This window comes from Haematobia irritans, chromosome 3, assembly GCF_050003625.1.
Source record: "Haematobia irritans isolate KBUSLIRL chromosome 3, ASM5000362v1, whole genome shotgun sequence".
Taxonomy (NCBI): Eukaryota; Metazoa; Arthropoda; class Insecta; order Diptera; family Muscidae; genus Haematobia; species Haematobia irritans.
Window position 1 is genome coordinate 137,391,283 of NC_134399.1, and position 20,441 is coordinate 137,411,723.

General features: G+C 30.2%; 1 protein-coding gene across 1 annotated transcript in view; it reads right to left on the reverse strand.

The window, feature by feature from the left end:
- LOC142228041 (synaptic vesicle glycoprotein 2B-like) overlaps positions 1-20,441 on the reverse strand; it is a 72,206-nt gene that overhangs the window by 27,012 nt on the left and 24,753 nt on the right. The window lies entirely within an intron of this gene.

Below are 20,441 nucleotides of genomic sequence, written 5' to 3' on the forward strand. Positions count from 1 at the left end.
TAAAGAAGCAAATTTCTGGAATTGGGTTGTTTGGAGTGACGAATCTGGATTCAGCGTATTCGGAAACGATGGAAAACCGTATGGGTCACGTCCTCCTTTGGAACAACTAAGCCCAAGATACACTAAGAAAACTGTCAAACACGGACGCCCATCAGTAATGGTATGGGATGCTTCACTACATCTGGCGTTGGACCAATTGTTCGAATTGACGGCAAAATGACAGGCATTATGTACAAGGATATTCTAGTAGGGGACTACTCCGATGGTTTACCATTAGCATGGAAATTCCAGTAGGACAACGACCGATGCACTACTCACTGGTCGTAAAGGACTGGATTAGTGCCAATCGGATCAAAACTCTTGAGCGGCCGGCCCAAAGCCCGGACATAAACCCAATCGAGAATTTTTTGGGGAACCATTTCGGCCAGAAAACCTGTGAACAAAGCATCATTATGGGAAATAATAAAGGATGAGTGGTACAAAATCACTCCTGATCAATGTACATCACTTGTTCGATCAATAGGTAAGATATGTGGCGCAGTCATCTTGAATAAAGGATTTCCAACTAAGTATTGACATATTGTAAGACAGTGTTAACAGAAATGTAACAAAATCCTGTCATAATCTTAAATTTTTTCAAATGACCTAATTGTATGAGCAGTAAAAATCTCATTCAATGTGATTTTTTTATATAACAATCTATTTAGTACTATTGAATTCCAAAAGTGTATGAATTTACTTAATTTGATCCCTGTTTTATTTTTTTCTAATAAATGTTTCAAAACTTTATTGTACAAGTATTAATTGTTTAATTTTTAATGTTGTGATTTTAATGACTTAAGTATGTGAGCACAAGTGTATGTATAAGGGAACAAAAACCTTTATATATAGCACCTAACACATGGATCTACAAAATGGTGCAGTGTATAATATAGTCGGCCCCGCCCGGCATTAGACTTTCCTTACTTGATTTTCTTTGCATGTATATGAGCTAAATCGAACCACCCTAATATCTACGATAAATTCGTATATGTATGGCACTAAATTTTTATAAATATTATGTTGCCTGTCTGTTTAATCGATGAAGAAGCAAATGTTTTGTTTTGCTATACCGCCAAATCAGAAACAGTGTATTTGCTTGTCTTTTGGTCCAATAAAAAAAGGCTATGTAGAAAAAAAACTGAAATCATTCAAGGTTAACAGAGTATACTAATAGTCTTTTTTTAATATTATAAATTATCAGCAAATATATTTTCAATTTAGTGTTTATTTTACTATGAAGAATTCAGACTTCTCTGTACTGTATACATTGGGGAGTTAAATGCTATCAGATGTTTATTCTGTATGTAAATGTATTTCGTCATACATTTCGAACTGTAGGAATGACATATGTTAACATAATTACAGCAATAATTTAATGCTCATTGAGGAAATTGCATGATGTCTATGAGTATTTTTGTGTGAGTGTAAAAACATTGGATCCTTGCATTAAAAATAGAACATTATTCAAATTTCGAAATTTTAAACATCGTTTCGAATTATTTTTGTAATAAATGTTGACGTCTCTTACAGGATGTAAATACAAATTAATAATAGCATACACCAAACATGTTTGTTCTCGGAGTACATAAAGGCAAAGGCGGAGCCATTACTTACATACTCAGCTATTAAATTTGCAATATTTAGAAAAAATTAAAGCAATTTATTTATATGCTCAATTTTATATATAATCTTAAACAAAATAATTTAATTTAATATGTGTTGTGTATTATTTTTTCTGACACATGTTTTCTTATGGGATAATGATGTGCCAAGTGCCACTGATACAGTGTAGTTGCTGTGAGAGTAGACAATTATTATTTACCCACTTCTTGTTTACACGTTTCACTCTAAAAAACGTGATGAGAAATAATTTATGTTAATATGGCACATGGAAAAGTACGTTAATATCATAGTTTAATAATAACAACGTCTCCATACACAGAAAAAAATTTCACGAAAATTTTTCCAATTAAAATCTTAATTGAGTTTTAAAAAATATTCAATTAAAAATTTAATTGATTCAACAAATTTTTTAATTGAAATAAAAATCAATCACACAAATTAATAGTATCAATTAAATATTTAATTGGATCAATTAATTTTTTAATTGACTGTCAATTAATTTTTTAATTGATACTATCAATTCTGTGATTGAAGACATTTCAATTAAAAAATTAATTGGATCAATTAATTTCGTGATTGAATCAGAAAAAATTTTTTTTGTGTGTATGTAGTTGGGATTATTTGAAGTGCCTGAAGTGGGTACACACAAAAAAATAATTTTTGAATTCAATCACGAAATTAATTGAAATGTCTTCAATCACAGAAATACCCTGTAAAAAAAAGCGTTGCCAAAAAAGTAGTGAAATTGTTCTTTTTGGATCCACATGGGCTTGTCATAGGACGGATGTCCACCATTTCAACAGCCGTTGCACTGAATATGCATCACTTCTTAAGGTGCGATACGAATTCGGTGGTTTGGATTTTAAAGCTTGTTTGAAACGCTTCGCCTCAAATGTTTGCAAAAATTCGCAATTTTTCTCGACAAAATAAACAAAAAAATACTATTTTATTAATCCTTTCTCAGTTTATAAGCTATTTGAAACAAAAAAAGATAAAATTACCCTTTAAAAATGTGAAAATAACGAGTTATAAAAAATTGAATCAAAAGAACTTTCTGAGTAGTTAAAATAAAGAAAATCTTTGGGAGCACATTTTAGGAAATGCTTTTAAAGTTGTGCCTTTAGAAGTACTTCCAATTTTTTTTTTTTGCTGGGTGATAGTATCAATCACTGAAGTCAATAAAAAAATTAATTGATCCAATAAAAAACTTAATTGATACTATTAATTTTTGTGATTGATTTTTCTTTCAATTAAACAATTTGTTGAATCAATAAAATTTTTAATTGAATATTTTTAAAAATTCAATTAAAATTTTAATAGAAATATTTTTGTGAAATTTTTTTCTGTGTATATAGAATGAAAAACAAACTTCTACGGACTTGTATTATTAATAAGTCATTTGAGAAGTTCCTGGCCTGTCACAAAGATAGCCCCAGTGGAATTAAATCCAAATGATTCTTAGTTAACTCCAACTTTCGAAAGGCGCGTATATAAATTTGAATAGTATGTAACAGGTTGGCTGATAAGTCCCCGGTCTAAGAAAGAAAAACACATTTTTTTTCAATATTCGTTTTTATTATTCAACATAGTTCCCTTCAAGAGCGATACAACGATTATAACGAACTTCCAAATTTTTTGATACCATTTTGGTACACGCAAAGAAAAAAAACGTTTGGAAAACGTGTACCGAAAACGTTTTTCTTTTGTTAGAGTTTTTTGAATTGCTTCGAAAAGTATACACTTTTATCACCAAAAAAATTCGTTTGTTACACAATTTTTATTTTTTCAATAAAAAGAGTTATTTTTGAACCAACAACACAGTCCATTTCGTTTATATCAAACACTGTTCTTTTCTGACTTTAGGTCTTTAATAAGACACATTTTACAGTTCATAGTAAACATTTAATATAGTAGAATGTAATGTTGAAAATTTTTTCGGAATCTTCTGACCAAAAAAAAAAACTTTGGTCTAAGCAGGGATCGAACCCACGACCCTTGGCATGCAAGTCCGACGTAGCAACCACTGCTCCACGGTTCCAAACTAAATGTATTTTTCTGTTAAATAAACTTTGTTTAATCGGCTCGTGGGCGCCGCAAGCTGTGCTATATTAATATAACTTATATGGATAATTAGCTATTGATGACAATAACAGCTACGTAGCTCAGTGGATAGTGTGCTGCCTTACAAATTGCATGGTCCGTATAATTATAAAATCGTATAATTTCTTCTACATTGTTTGTATTACAGAAAAAGGTGCTAAGAACTAAAAAACTTCGTGGAAGTGAGTGTTGAACTCCGTTCAACAAACTTTTTTTTTATTTTGTAAAAACTTCAACATGAATTGAAATGAATTTAATAGAAATGAAATGAATTACTACTTAACTATTATCTCTTTCACTGAATTGATCTTTCTAATGGATTGTGAATTATCTTATAAATTACTAGATACTATTGAAGTTGGTAACCCTGAAGTTTTTCTGAATGCTTACTTAGATATTTGTCCTTTTCTGTATTGAATTCATTTATCTACCAATTTGTTATTATGTTCTAAAACACTATGTCGGAATTGACCTTTGATTTCTAACTTCACTTGTGTAGAACCCCTCTACTGGTAAGAAGCTGCTGTTCACAATAAAATTCCCATTGTACAATTTGAACTGAAAAACTGCCTTTTTTCTGTTTTATTTTATTTCAACTTCTACTGTTCTGGGAGCAAACAAATTAACGAATACAGTCCATTACAGTCTAAGACGTCTCGGAATTGTACAGTGAGAAAGATGTGAGGGAAAATGCAATTAGCCAGAAAAAATTTTTTTTGAGTTAGTCTTTATGAAATTGCTTTTACATCCTGGAAAAGAATAAACGTTTATCACAAAAAGTATATACTTTTCTTCCAAATACACTTCCTTTCAACGAAAAGCAAATGAGAAACGAACTTTGTTTGTCTAAAATTTCGTTTGGGGGGGGAAGAATTATTTTTTTGCGTGTAGTACTCCTTCGGTTTTGCCTCAAAATAGGCCTCAGTTTTGGCGATCACCTCTTCATTGCAGCCAAATTTTTTCCCTGCGAGCATCCTTTTGAGGTCTGAAAACAAGAAAAAGTCGCTGGGGGTCAGATCTGGAGAATACGGTGGGTGGGGCAGAAATTCGAAGTCCAATTCATGAATTTTTGCCATCGTTCTCAATGACTTGTGGCACGGTGCGTTGTCTTGGTGGAACAACACTCTTTTCTTCTTCATATGGGATCGTTTTGCCGCGATTTCGACCTTCAAACGCCATATAATAGTCACTGTTGATGGTTTTTCCCTTTTCAAGATAATCGATAAAAATTATTTCATGCGCATCCCAAGAAACAGAGGCCATTACTTTGTCAGCGAACTTTTGAGTCTTTCCACGCTTCGGAGACCGGTTCAGCGGTCGCTGTCCACTCAGCCGACTGTCGATTGGACACAGGAGTGTAGTGATGGAGCCATGTTTCATCAATTGTCACATATCGACGGAAAAACTGGGGTGTATTACGAGTTAACAGCTGCAAACACCGCTCAGAATCATCAACACGTTGTTGTTTTTGTTCAAATGTGCGCATATCCAAATATTGATGAATGATATGACCAACACGTTCCTTTGATATCTTTAAAGCCTCTGCTATCTCGATCAACTTCATTTTACGGTCATTCAAAATCATTTTGTGGATTTTTTTGATATTTTCGTCGGTAACCACCTCTTTCGGGCGTCCACTGCGTTCGCCGTCCTCCGTGCTCATTTCACCATGCTTGAATTTTGCATACCAATTAATTATTGTTGATTTCCCTGGGACAGAGTCCGGAAACTCATTATCAAGCCAAGTTTTTGCTTCCACCGTATTTTTCCCCTTCAGAAAACAGTATTTTATCAAAACACGAAATTCCTTTTTTTCCATTTTTTTTTCACAATAACAAAAGTTGCTTCACAAAAGACGCTCTATCTCACAAACAAATTGACTTACAGACGTCAAATTTTGACACGAATCATTTGAAGGTTGGTACTATATAAAAATAATATGAATTTAATACTAGCGACGCCATCTATGTGTCAGACCGGGGACTTATCAGCCAACCTGTTATGACCAGGCTCACGAATTTGGCTGAATGGCCATAGGGACACGCAGAAAAAGAATATGATCACCCCAATCATGTCTCAAGGGCAAAATGTTATTTTTAGACAGAAAACATGGAATCTGTTTGTCCCAAAAATGTTGTTTTCTCTCGAAATCAGATATAAATTTCTGAGAAAATAACATTTTACTGTTGAAACATATTTGAGGTGATCATATTCCTTCTCTGGGTGGAAGAGTTAATCCAAGACCTGGCCCAGCTTGGAATAAAAATTGGGAATTTGTCAAGGAATTTGTCAAATGAAAACATTGTGTAAAAATTAATCTTATCAATATGTATTTCCAAAATGTGTTTTTGCACGTGTATGGCAAAAAAAACAACTTGCACCTAGAATTCTAATAGATATTAATTATCGACTATTGTCATATCCCAATGTTTATTAATATGTATTACAAACAAATGTTATTTACTAACATTTTAATAACATAATGGTTTTATTGATAAAATAACATATACATACGTCATTGCTAATGTTGTCAAAGCTCGCTCATTGCATGTATAGCAGTGGTAAAGGTTATCATCCACACACAAAAAATAGGATATTGACCTGAACTGAATATTTGAGTTAAGTCAAATGAGATTTTTGGGGCATTTATTAGGTATACCTAAACAAGTGCAGCATGGTACATTCTGTTATTTTTGTTTTGGTGACCTCGTTCGCTTGTAAAAATGGGATGGAAGGGGTTTGTGCGTGACCAAAGTAAGTAAACAAACTATGCATATTTCCACAAAAAATGGCATATATATTTTCTTCAATACGAGAAATGGAGTCAAATGGGATCCCAAACCCTGACTTAGTTATTATTATTTTTTTAGTGTAATATTCGATCAAATGATCAATTTAATTCTATTTGAACCAAAAAATGTAATTAATATAAGAATTGTAGTTAATTTCCATGGGTTTTTACATTTAATAATTTGTTAAAAATAAATTGATAAATAAAACAATATCCTAATAAATAATATACCTATATGTTTGTCTTTTAAATACTCCATTGCTCGAAATAATAAATGTTATGCAAATTTTGGTAATGATATTTGCTGTGAACAATATTTTATTTTTTTTTTTTTTTTGATAAATTAATATATCCAATGATGACTATATAAAATCATTTCTTTAAATAATTTCCCCGTTCCATCATAGAGAAGTTAATTGTATAAGAGTTAAATAAAGTAAAACATAAAATCGTAAGTTAAATAAGTCTTTCTAAAAAATGTATTAGTTTTGGCATATTATTTAAAATTAAATACACACTTTCATGGACAAGAAGATGAAAGGATTTTTTTGTTAAGTTACTGCAAAAAATACCAGATATCAATCTGTCCAAGCCTAGCTGAACACATTTTTTTCTGATTCAATCAATTAATAGATCCAATTAATTTTTTAATTGAAACTTCTTCAATCACGAAAATGATACTATCACACAGAATTAATTAGAAATAAAAAATTTACTTGATTAAAAAAGTAATTGGTTTATTCGGCACTTTCAATTAATGTTTTAATTGGTATCATTAAAAGTAATTAATTGATTTTGGTTGGAAAACTGAATTAATTTTATAATTGCTGAAATCAATTATTTATTGTGTTATTGTTATACCCTAAACCACATAGTGGTCAGGGTATAATAACTTTGATCTGCCCAAAAATGTGACTACCAGAAATATTGACTTTAGACCCCATAAAATATATACCGATCGACTTAGCATCACCTCTTGAGTCGATCTAGCGCTTGGTGTCCGTCCGTCCATGTATTTGTTGTTCGCAGGATTCCGGTCGCAATTATTAACCGATTTTGATAAAATTTGGTATGTGGCCTTTTTTTGGTACAAGGACGAACGCTATTGAAATCGGATCAAATTTAGATATAACTCCCTTATATATGTATCGTCAGATTTCGATAGATGGGGTCAGATTGCGTTCATTTACTAACCGATTGCCGTCAAATTTGCCACAAAGTAATCCAATAGGCCACCATTTAAGTGTGCCAAATTTCATCGAAATCGGCAAAGAAATAAATATAGCTCCCTTATATATGTATCGCCCGATTTTCCCAAATTTGGCCATAAGTCCCTTATTTATCAACCGATCTGACTCAAACTTGGCTTACTATAATGTTCTATAGTACTGACTTTATGTCCAAAATATCATCCAAATCGGTTCAGAGTTAGATATAGCTCCCATATATATGTAGCGCCCAATTTTCAAAAATTTGCACCTTTTAACCTTATTTATAAATCGATTTTACTCAAATTTAGCACAAGGTAATCTCCTGTAATATCAACAAAACCTGCAAAATATAATCCAAATCGGCTCAGATTTAGATATAGCTCCCATATATATGTATCGCCCGTTTTTGAAAAAATTACCCCTTACAAATTTATTTCTGACCATAATAGCCTTATTTAGTACCCGATCTTACTCTAATTTAGCACAAGGTAACCTTCTGTGGTATCAACCAAATCTGGGAAATATCATCGAAATCGGTTCAGTTTTAGATATAGCTCCCATATACATATATGCATAGATCGATTTTCCCAAATTTGGCCAAAACACTCTTATTTATTAATCATCTTTTTTTAATGATGGACTCAATATTAGTGGCATACTAACGCTGTAGGTTCAGAATCAACTATAGCTCCTAATATCAGACACTTCTGTTCAGATTATGATAAAACTCCCATGTACCCTTTAATGTTCTTATATGTGGAAATGCGGTTTTTCCCCAAACCTATACCATTGATACCCCACAAAGAATGTTTATTAATTTAGTAGGGGTGGTTTAGGGTATGATATAGACGGCCCCGCCCGACTTTCTGCTTTCTCACTTGTTTTATTATATTTATAATTATTTTTCCTTCACACAAAATTTTTTTCTGATTCAATCACGAAATTAATTGATCCAATTAATTTTTTAATTGAAATGTCTTTAATCACAGAAATGATAGTATCATTTAAAATATTAATTGGAGGTCAATTAAGAAATTAATTGATCCAATTAAAAAATAATTGATACAATTAATTTTGGTGATTGATTTTTGTTTCAATTAAAAAATTTGTTGAATCAATTAAATTTTTAATTTTTTAAATCTCAATTAAAATTTTAATTGGAAAAATTTTTGCGAATTTTTTTTTTCTGTGTTTATTTTTATATGAGTTTTTACTTTCTTATGAATTTTCCGATTATAGTTATAGTTGAATTTTTCTTTAGATTTGAGTGAAAATTCAATAATTCATACAGAGAATAGTATGAAACTAATTATTTCCAAACGAAATGATCAATGACATTTTTAATTCGATTTCTTAATTAAAATATTAATTGGGATAATTAATATTTTCCTTGAAAATGTAAAAAACTCTTAATTCTTAATTGATTTTATTTTTTAATTTGATTAGAAATTTAATTATATATCAATTAATTTTTTAATTGATTGCGTTTTCAACTTCAACTTTAATTGGAAATATTTTTTTGCGTGCATTTATGTTTTATCGTTGGCTAGGGTGAATTTCCATACCGTTCAGTATATAACAGACGGGGGGAGAAGACCCATTTTGGGTCTTATAAACAGATTAATTGATCCAATTAATTTTTATTTGAAAGTTCTTCAATCACAAAAATGATAGTATCAATCACCAACGTCAATTAAAAAATTAACTGATCCAATTAAAAAATTAATTGGTACTATTAATTCTTGTGATTGATTTTTAATGTAATATTTTTTAAAATTCAACTAAAATTGTTGGTGATATTTTTTTCTGTGTATGTAGCAATCGATTTTTCTTTTAGAAGCATTTCTGTTTTTGTTTGTTATAAATATGGAAGTTTTAATTAAAATGTGTTAAGGGACCACAAATATACTATTATAATCTCGTTATAAACATAGTTAAGAAAAATCGTTGGGACCTGAAAAACGGCTATAATCGGTAATTCCATATAACCAGTGTACGTTATAAACGTTCGATTATTTTTTAAAAACTAACATTGTATTTTAAAGTGTAATTTAGTCAATATGAGGCCTTAGATAAAAAATAAAAGTACTTATATTAATCACTTTAGTTATTGATCGGTTTGCATAGAATCAATGTCTAACTACAAACATTGTTACATTTTCCCCTTGTAAAGGTAACATGATGCTATTGAAACATGTTTAGGGTGTTCATATTCCTTCTCTGGGTGTAAGGTTCAATATTTATCATATTTTTGTTGTTGTCAGAAAATTATTACTAATCTGCTTCTAGAACGCTCAAGAAATGAAATCTGAGAAAATATTATTAGGGGGAAATATTTGGACCAATTTATACATACCAATTTTCAACTGGATCAGTTGAAATTTGTATCTATATGATGCTCAAGAAATTAAATCTAGGGATCTGTTTATATGGGGTCTATATATAAAATTACAGACAGATACGAACAACTTTTTGCACGATACATCAAGTACCGGTACTGACATCACATTTCAACCAAATCGGACAAAACTTTCGGCCTCAAATCAATATGTTGATTCAAGATTTCACCACGATCAGAATGATAAAGTTAGTTACCCTCGTATGGGATGGTACAAAAAATAACAATAATAAAATTACACGCCATTGAATTTCAATTACGACACAAAATCATAGAAAAATGGATGCTGGGATTGTGAAAATCAGTTACATGTATTTCGATACCAGATGCCGAATGGCAAATTCTTGCAAAAAAAAATCTACCAAAATTTTAAAAAAAATTTTACCAAAAATCTATCACAGTATTTACCAAAAAAAATATTAGTTTGAAGTTTTTGATCAAATTTTTGTGGTTAGTCTGAAAAAAAGTTTTTTTCCAAAGGAATGATTTTCATTTCATTTATATATCCATAGACTGAAATAAATGAAAATGATTTATTATTTCATTTTAGAAGTTCATTTTAGTATTTGCATTGTATATTATGACCTCTACTATTAGCAATAATTTTTTGGGTGCATAAATATTAAAAAAAAAATTGTCAAAATTATAGAAAATATAGAAAATTTTGGAAATATGTTATTTCCATAGACATTTTTGTATTGAAATTTTTATTTAACAGGTTGGCTGATAAGTCCCCGGTCTGACACATAGATGGCGTCGCTAGTATTAAATGCATATTATTTTTATATAGTACCAACCTTCAAATGATTCGTGTCGTCTGTAAGTCAATTAGTTTGTGAAATAGAGCGTCTTTTGTGAAGCAACTTTTGTTATTGTGAAAAAATGGGAAAAAAGGAATTTCGTGTTTTGATAAAATACTGTTTTCTGAAGGAAAAAAATATGGTGGAAGCAAAAACTTGGCTTGATAATGAGTTTGCGTACTCTGCCCCAGGGAAATCAACAATAATTGATTGGTATGCAAAATTCAAGCGTGGTGAAATGAGCACGGAGGACGGTGAACGCAGTGGACGCCCGAAAGAGGTGGTTACCGACGAAAACATCAAAAAAATCCACAAAATGAAGTTGATCGAGATAGCAGAGGCCTTAAAGATATCAAAGATATCATATCATTCATCAATATTTGGATATGCGGAAGCTCTGTGCAAAATGGGTGCCGCGCGAGCTCACATTTGACCAAAAACAACAACGAGTTGATGATTCTGAGCGGTGTTTGCAGCTGTTAACTCGTAATACACCCGAGTTTTTCCGTCGATATGTGACAATGGATGAAACATGGTTCCATCACTACACTCCTGAGTCCAATCGACAGTCGGCTGAGTGGACAGCGACCGCTGAACCGTCTCCGAAGCGTGGAAAGACTCAAAAGTCCGCTGGCAAAGTAATGGCCTCTGTTTTTTGGATGCTCATGGAATAATTTTTATTGATTATCTTGAGAAGGGAAAAACCATCAACAGTGACTATTATATGGCGTTATTGAAGCGTTTGAAGGTCGAAATCGCGCCAAAACGGCCCCATATGAAGAAGAAAAAGTGTTGTTCCACCAAGACAACGCACCGTGCCACAAGTCATTGAGAACGATGACAAAAATTGATGAATTGGGCTTCGAATTGCTTCCCCACCCACAGTATTCTCCAGTTCTGGCCCCAGCGACTTTTTCTTGTTCTCAGACCGCAAAAGGATGCTCGCAGGGAAAAAAGTTGGCTGCAATGAAGAGGTTATCGCTGAAACTGAGGCCTATTTTGAGGCAAAACCGAAGGAGTATTACCAAACTGGTATCAAAAAATTGGAAGGTCGTTATAATCGTTGTATCGCTCTTGAAGGGAACTATGTTGAATAATAAAAACGAATTTTGACAAAAAAAATGTGTTTTTCTTTGTTAGACCGGGGACATATCAGCCAACATGTTATATAGAATTTTTTTCAAAATTTTATTCCTATAGAAAATTGTACTTCTGTAGAAAATGTTGTCAAAATTTTATTTCTATAGAAAATTTTGTCAAAATTATATTTCTATAGAAAATTTTGTCAAAAATTTTATTTCTATATAGAAACATTTGTCAAAATTATATTTCTATAGAAAATATTGTAAACATTTTATTTCTATATAGAAAATTTTGTCATATTTTATTTCTATAGAAAATTTTATTTCTTTACAAAATTTTGTCAAAATTTTATTTCTCTAGAAAATTTTGTCAAAATTTTATTTCTATAAAAAATTTTGTAAAAATTTTATTTCAATAGAAAATTTTGTAAAATTTTTATTTCTATAGGAAATGTTGTCAAAATTTTATTTCTATAGAAAATTGTGTCAAAATTTTATTTCTATAGAAAATTGTGTCAAAATTTTATTTCTATAGAAAATTTTGTCAAAATTTTATTTCTACAGAAAATTTTGTCAAAATTTTATTTCTATAGAAAATTTTGTCAAAATTTTATTTCTATAGAAAATTTTGTCAAAATTTTATTTCTATAGAGATTTTTGTCAATTTTTTTTTCATAGAAAATTTAAGTATCTCTTAGTTGGAGAGGAATATTTTGCAATATCTACCAAAACATCAAGAGTTCTACCAATGTACCAAACAATAAAAATCTACCAATTGTGGTAGAATTCTACCAACTGTGGCAATCAGTAATAGCTTCCTCAGACGCAAATAATTTTTGTGGACAATATAAATTAAAATATATGCTCTTTAGTTGTCAAATAAACCAATGGGAACTTGGTAATACTTCGTTTAATCATAGAGGGGATTATCATAATAAAAAAAATATTTTTTTCTGAAAATTTTCTACGTTATTACGTATAATTAATATTTTGTCTTGATCACAAATTCAATGGAATTCTAGTATTCCTTGTAGCTTTGCTCTTTATAGATATATAGAACACCTTTGCTATCCACCAATTATCAAAATGATTACATTGGCATGTTACGGAAACTGTTGATCATACCCGACATTTAGTTGCCACGTTTGTTATGACGTTTCGTTTTGATAGTTTTTTTTATATAAAAATAACATTATGCCTATCTTTCCATTCTTTTTAATGTACTATCTATCAAATATTTCTCTCAAAATGACAAAAAGAATAATTTCATAGAATCGATTTTGTATATAGTTTTTTTCACATGTTCCATAAGTGAACAGTTGTTATTTGAGTTATTTAATGGCATTTACGACAACCTGTCTTATCTACTCTCGTCCGTTGTAAGTTATTGCAAAATATTCTATTTCGTTCGAGATAATTATACAAATCACAAAATCACATCGCAAAAGAAAATATCCGCCTGTAATTAGGGGCATAAATGTCGATACACTAAAAAAACTAAAGCAGTCACACTGAAAAAATATGTAGCTAATTGTTGTGTTGGTGATTGTGTAGCCTAAATGTTCACAATTTCGTGTAAACCTTGTAAACTAGTGCGGAAGGAAAGTGTAGATACTGTGTAGCAGGTTTTTTTACGAGATATAAAGACTGCACATTTTTGCGGTAGGATATTGACACACATAGTGGAGGTCCTACTAAGAGCAATGGTAGTATATCGAAATGTGTAGTATACCCTCAACGTTATCCTATTTTAGGAACTCCTGTAGGCCGGGGGATTCCCCAAGTTGTCTCCTTAGCGTGTTTGTAAGTTTGTAACCCAAAAGTATTACAAGTGTAAAATTCCTGAAGTAGACTTTGTCGAACTCTGAATGGTCGGTTATAATCCTCTGGTACTGTGTTGTCTATTACTCATCGCCATCCGTCAATAAATTCAAGATTCATGCCGTAGTGTTAGTCTTGAGTCATACGAAAATCAAATTTTTGAAAAACTTTCGCTCAAATACCCTATTTGAGTTTAAAATTTTCAAGATATAGGTACAATTTGGCTTTTATGAAAACTCGATAATAAAAGAGATGTGCAAAATGTAGAAGTTACTCCCAACTTATTATTTTAAATATATATCCAAAAATTCTCTTCTACACTGAAAAAAATATTTACGTGATATTAAAGATTACACAACCTAAATTTTAGGATACGAAATTTACAAAATATTAAGGACAAATTTCTTTAAAATAATGAAATTTTAATTAAATTAAAGTTTATAATCTTTGCTTAATCTTTCACTAAATTTAGGACATAAATTTTGTAAATTTGCATCCCTCCGTTAAAGTCGCATGTCTTTGAACTAAGGCTAATTTTCCTTAAAGTAAGGAAACATTTTTTCGATTTAAAGAAATTGTGGTTAAATTAACTGAAATATTGAATCTTTAGATTTAAGATAAAACAATTCAAATATAAGCTAAGACTTATTTTGAGGATTTAGCGTCTTTGGCTTAAAATTTTTTGGAATTAAGAAAACATTTTTTACTTTGAAGTATCCGTTATAATGTGGATTTTTAAACTGGCATTTGTTTGTACGTGAGTACCTTTATTAGCAAACCGCGAAAAGAGAATGAACATTTGATAAATGAGATCTATATCCTAATTTTAATTTTATTGGTGCTAGATTTAAAGTCAGATAGGGCGCTAAACAATTTCTTTATTTTAAAGAAGCCGCATCTTTGGCTAGGAATCAATACCAAAATCCTTAAGGGAAGGTCAAAATCTTTGGATCCAAGTAAACTTTTTTTTGAGAGTACACTGAAAAAACAGTGAACCCACCAGGAAGAAAACTTTCGGTTATTTTTAGAAAATTTTGAATATTTGTAGAAAATTTTAACTAAACAGTATTACAAACGTTGGCATCACGCCGTTGTCATAAAAATAAGTAAATATTTTTCGACAAATTCAAGAAAATTTATTACACATAACTAAGTTTTTTCACTTGTTAAAGAAAATTTTGTAGTTTGAAGGAAAAATTTGGAGTTCAAAATTGCAAGAATGTCTTTAGTGACATACGAAGTTCATGATGGACGCCTTTTTGGTAAAATTTACAAATTTAAAGAAATTCTGAACTATTTTGTGGAATACACGAATTTAGTTAATCTTTATGCTTCACTTGAGTATATTTTTTTCCTCGGTTTTAGTTAATTTAACTAACGTAAACAAGAAATTATTAAAGTAAAGGCAACTTTCTCCAAACATAATAATTCCATGAACTAAAATAAAGTTAAATTGGCTTTAGTGAAATAGAGAGTTCACTTTTTTTGAGTGTAGGGATAGACTGAACAACATATTAAATTAATGAAGCATAAAGATTTACTAAATTGGAATTACCCAAATTTTAGTTATACTAATTCAACTATTTTATGAATTTTTGTTTTATTCTAATTAAAAACAAGTTGAATAAGAAAATAAAATCAATTATGGTTCTAATTTTTGATCACGATGCAAATTATAGCGTCTTGAAATAAGCCGTAGTCAAAATGACGTAGGATGACGTTAGTGTACAAAAAATAATGATTACTTTCCAGGGTTAAAAATACGAAATTTCCTCTAAAAAGTCGAATAAATAATTATGGGAAATAAATTTTCTTTTTGAATATGTCGGAAAATATTAACTTATTTTTGTCATATCGGCCTTTCTAAAATAATTAAACATTTTTAAACTAACTTACATTTTCTTTCCTGGTGGGTTTTTTGAGTGTATGAAAGAGTTTTATTTTTGTAAGTTCGAAATACTAAAAAAGCATCACATTTGAAGAATGAGAAGTCAATGCAGCGGATGCTTAAAAGTATGACTTCCGCCCTTTGACAAACCCATGTAAAATTCATTGCTTCTTATACGATTTTGCTCTGCTTCCGGAACCATAAGGAACATTTTTTTTGCGACATCTTTGTTTGAAGGGCTATTCTATAAAAAGCCAATGTTAAGTAGTAATTCGAATATATACAGCGAAAAAAATATTTATGTAATATCAAAGATTGCGCAACCTAAATTTTAGGATGTGCATTTTACAATGGAAAAATTCCTTTAAAATAAAGATTATAATTCCTTTTTTAATTTTCTTTTTATTAAATTTAGGAGGCAAATGTCTTTGAACTAAGATAAATTTTCCTTAAAGTAAAGAAACACATTTTTGATTTAACGATATCGTCCTTAAATTAACTGAAATATTGAATCATTGGTTGTAAGATAAAAACTCTTCATTTTTTACATTATAGTATTCGTAGATTTTTTACTTTGTAGAATTAAGAAAACATTTTTTACTTTGTAGTATTCGTTATAATTTAGATTTTTAAACTGACATTTGTTTGTACGTTGATTGCTTTATTAATATATCGCGAATAGAGAATGAAAATTTGATAAATGAGATCTGTATCCTAATTTTAATTTTACACCCAGAAAAAAGTGACCCCTTCTTTAAGTTAAAATGAACTCATTGTGAAGAAAGTTGAACTTCGTATAGCGCCAAAGACATTTTTATTTGTTTGAACGATGTGATTTTCGTAGAAATTAGGTATGATGCATTCCATATATTAGTTAACATTTTCCTATATTTATATACCACTATACTACAGAATGAAAAAATTTAACTAATTTGAATTCATATATGGAATGATTTTATTGACATTTTTTCATTCATTTCGACAAATCTTACACATTTGTGGTAAAACTTTTACTTCATAATTAGAACTGCTTACCTTCGTTTTTAAATACAATTTTATTTATTTCTATAAGCAATTTTATCTTCAATAAAAGACATGTTTTATTAATATATTGAATATATTTATTAAGAATCAACCATGTGATATTATCAACTGTAAAACGCACTTTTTCTTCTTCTTGTACTTTTCACTTTTAATAAGTTGCTGCCTAACGATTTTGTCCTCCTTTTACAATTTCAATACCTACAAATATAAAAAATCATAAACCATTTTTGTTACAAAAGGTTAGCGTCACTGAATATTACCTGATAATTGAATTCCAAATTATTCCAAATAATTGAAGATTCCAAAATGAAGACAAATGAAAGGGTTGTTATTCTGCTGGTGTTTTCTTTCTTTATACACCATCACGAACATTGACAGATTTATTTTCAAAAAAACGAAAATTTTCCTCACTAATTTAAAATAACAAATATTTTATATATTTTATTTGTTATTTATTATATTATTTTTTAACAATCTCTCCGTATACCACAACAACGCGATTTCAACTAAAAAAACAACCCACGCGCAAACATATCGATTACACCCACGCGCAAACACATCGATTACGATGACAGGTATCGATTACAGGTAGACAATAGAAATATAGGAAAATTTCCTATATTCTAACAAGTGTGTTTCCTTAAGTTTTGAAATGATTGCATACTTCTTAGTACGAATGAACTAAAATATTTTTCTATGCCAAGTGTTGTTCGTATGTATGAAAAACTTTCTATTATAAAGGAAGTCGCAATTATCATTTTATAAGAAATTTTACTAATTTTGAGGAAACTTGGTTTTAGTTCGGGTTTTGTTTATTTTTACGAATGCTTTGTTATCGGTGAATAAAATTTTCTTGTTCAGTAGTAAATTCTTATACCCAGCAAAGAAAACAGTATGAGTAAAATTCCATGCCTTATTCTAGTTAATGAACTATTCGTAACTGCTTACAGTTTAGGATTTTTTTACTGAAACCAGTAAATTTTATTATTTCTCACAAAATTTTACCTTAATGGAAATAAAATGGATAAACTATATTGATGAAAAATTTTTCCTTTAGTTTCGAAGGCACTTTTTTCTGGGTGTATTGATCCTAGATTTACAGCCAGATAGGTCGCTAAAAATGTTTTTATTTTAAAGATGCCATATCTTTTACTCGGAATATAATACCAATATCCTTTAGGGAAGATCAAAATCTTTGGATCCAGGTATACTCTCTAAAGAAAAGTGAACCCTCAAGGGCACTAAAACCAATTTAACTCTGTTTTAGTTCACGTAATTATTATGTTTTGAAAAAGATTCCTTGTCTTTAATAATGTTTTTGCGTACATTTGATAAATGAACTAAAAGTGAAAAATTAAACTGAAATGAAGCATAAATATTTACTAAATTCATATTTCCCACAAAATAGTTTAGAATTTCTTAAAATTTGTAAATTTTACCACAAATACTGCCATCTTAAACATCGTATGTTACTAAATACATATCTGTAATTTTGAACTCCATTTTTGTACTTCAAATTTGAAATTTTGTAATAATGTAGCGAAAATTTTAAGAAAATTTATGAGGCATAACATAAATTTGTGATATCGCTGCTTGTAATACAGTTAAGTAAAATTTTTCTTAACCTAAATTTTCTAAAATTAACTTAAATTTTCCTTTCTGGTGAGTTCACTGTTTTTTGAGTCAAAGTCGATAGACTTTTCGAGTTTTCGAAATCATTACCCTTATTTCGCGTCCTCTGATGTAGTGACCACCAGCTTACAATCATAAGACACTTCGGATAATGCGCCATACTTGTGAAAACAGGGCTAAACACATATATTACATCTAAATACAGTACCACACATAACTATTGGCACAGCACTCTAAACCACATAGTGGTCAGGATATCTGCAAAAAAATGTGCCTACCACCTCCCGAGTCAGTTTAGCCCATTCGCAGTATTCAGGCCACTATTATTAAACAATTTTGATTAAATTTGGTACACTGTTGTTGGAAAAAATGAGTCCACTCATTGTCTAGACAGCTTGATGCTATTATCAAACAAAACGGAATGCCCAAAAAGTCCGAACTGTACCAAAAAACTAATTTAGAGCTAACTGTGCCAATACTTTTGTTCTTAAAAAATGTGCCTTTTTTGATTTTCTATTATTTAAATATTTAAAGAACAAACATTTTTCTAAAATAAAAAATGATCGAGGTTCTAAATGCAGTTACAATCCAAATTAAAATAATTTTAATTTAAAATAGACTCATATCACTTTTCAAATTTAATTCTCTTTATTCATAATCGATAAGCCAACATTGGCCAAAATGATTACACAGTAAAATACTTCATGACACTACCAAATATTAAATTCAATTGAATTCTATAACAACCTAATTTTAAAAACTACAAACTAAACTGACTATAACAATCGCACTGCATCTATCTCACTCTAACAATCAAACTGCCCCTCACAGGAAAAGGATTTAAAGTTACTTATATATCTGCTAAAAGATTATAGTAATAATAGAAATTATACATGAGTAAGCAACAATGATTTAAGGTCGCTTGGAGAATAGGAAAATTTTCTTTCATTGGAAGGCACAATAGTATTCCAAAGCCTGCAAACGAGAATTATAAAAGAATGCTGCATTTCTAATGCGTTGAAAAACGAGGGAATATTAAAGAGTGAGCTCTAGACGATTTTGAAAAAGAAAAACTTAATGTGAGACACCGGGGAACTCCGGTGTTTTTAAACAAAATTGTTTGGTGTGCCAATACTTATGTGCGTCACTGTATATACCAAATTGTATGAAGACCAAACATAAATTTCGATCTCTATCATGTGAATAACATATAGGTGGACATTGTCCAATGGACAAATAAAAGAGATAGATTAAGATGAAGATAACTGCAATAAAATTGAACATTTATCAGTTTTGACACACATACAAGTCTAAATTCAGCGTATTATTATTGTACTATAATTAAGAATCCAACTTCCTTCCGTATTTTATGCAGAAAATAACGCCTGTGGGGCGTTATTTTCTCTTCATTGTTAATATTGAACAATATTTCATTAGCACTATATTTCAATACAATGTTATTCTTATTTAATTGGACACCACTTTGGTCAGTTGATCCCTTGTTTCCTCCTCATGACACATTGAAAATCAAATCGAGTCGCATTTATTGATATGGCCGAACTGTTTTGTTTGAAGTACATCCGTTGTTGATGTTTGTGTTTTAATACAACGCACAATGGACTGTTACAAAGTGAAGAACCTAAAGAGCTAGCTCAAAAATTAATTTCTTCTTCTTTAGTTTGCTATTAGTTTATTTATTCGTTGATGAATTTTTATACTCTGTTGTAGTTCATAAAATGATTGAGAAAATATCAAAAAAATCAGTTTTAAAACTTAACTAAAAACACAAACCTTTAATATAGTTTGACTTTTACGCCCATTTTCATGAATCCCCGTTAGTGCTCCGTTAGCTAACGAACTTTTAACCCGTACTACGGACATATCTGACATCTTGCTTATATATTCCATATGTCAGTTAGGATCTTAACTGCTGAAAAATTCTCAGTTAAAGTTAACCAGAGAGAAGATATTTCGATTTTACTTTCTGTTAACTGGGAGTTACTAATTAT